Below are 1,398 nucleotides of genomic sequence, written 5' to 3'. Positions count from 1 at the left end.
GCGGCCCCTCAAGAAAACCTCGTGTCTTTCGACCCCAACGAGCAGATGCAAACCTGAGCGAAAAACAAGGTTTGTGGAAATTAACCTACCTGGAAGCTTGACGCAATGATGCGATGTATTGTCAAAATCTGTTCGCCGGCAAGCGACGGCGATCAATTTTCCAGAGAATGGGATGACACCGCGCGACATGGAGAGGAAGAGGCATGGGGCGTTCCCAAATCCCATGGGTAAAAGAACCACCCCACCACTCCCATGTAGGTCGTGTGGTTGCCACCCTAGGAGAAAACGGTTGTCGTCGACATGGCCAACTCAGACCAACTTTGAGTTTCATGTAGCGAATCCAACGCTTCAGCTCACGATGAAACAATCAAACACCTATTTTTCCCGTGCAAGTTTACGCATTCTACACGGTCAATCATCCAGATAGCTTTCAATTTGTATTTTCCCAGAAATGTTGCCAATATATTTGGTCATTGGTCGGACAGTATTTCAAATATGTTTTGAATGCTAGTAAGGGTGGGAGCATATGCCATATTACAGTCGCTTTTGGCTATATAGAAATGATTTGTTTTAAGTGGCAAAACTCTTCTCCGTTGCAAGTTATTTTTCTCTATATGTACTCACTTCGGATCGTGGTCTATGGTATATCGAAGGTAGCAATCATTATTCAATACGGTCTGTATACGGCTTAAGGTGGTGAATAGAGAGGTTTCTACCAAACATTGGTGGTAACATAATCTCCGGATCGTCCACCATCTCATTCGACATAGGTATAGTTTGGGTCCCCTATATGACTCTACTGTTGCCGATGTGTCGATTTTTAATTATCTTTTGTCAGATTGTTGGTGTTTTTTTATGCATCTTAGTTATGCATAGATCAAGTGTTGTTTATCATGCTTTGTATCTGATTAATTCTATATTTTGAGTTAATAAAATACATTTTATCTAAAAATACGCTTCAGCTCACGCCATGCCGAGAGAGCCAAGAGCAAAGGTTAATTATCTCTTTAACATTTTCAAAAACCGAAAACCTAAACAAAACAAGGACCTATTGTAATTAAGGTTAACGAAAGGGGCGGCTACCCACTAGTCGCTCGTGATGATACCGGATGGGAAAGAGAAAGGAGACCGAGACGGCCGCATGGAGGACATCTTAGATTACGACTAAGGTTAGGAAATAATCATATACTGTGCAACTAAGATCATCGTGAACGGTTAAAAAAACCTATCGTTGTATTACAAGGAAAAAATAAGCTTACATGTATCAATCATTGCCCAATTTCATGTTAGGTAAAAAAACTTTCAAAAGCTTCTATTTTCCGAAACAGAGAAAAGAGAAATTTATCGAAGCAAAAGCTCAATCCTGCAAAGTTGTACACTGCAGATATCGAGCTTATC

The sequence above is a fragment of the Triticum dicoccoides genome, chromosome 3A (assembly GCF_002162155.2).
Source record: "Triticum dicoccoides isolate Atlit2015 ecotype Zavitan chromosome 3A, WEW_v2.0, whole genome shotgun sequence".
Classification (NCBI taxonomy): domain Eukaryota; kingdom Viridiplantae; phylum Streptophyta; class Magnoliopsida; order Poales; family Poaceae; genus Triticum; species Triticum dicoccoides.
Note: the sequence above shows the minus strand (reverse complement) of the source record.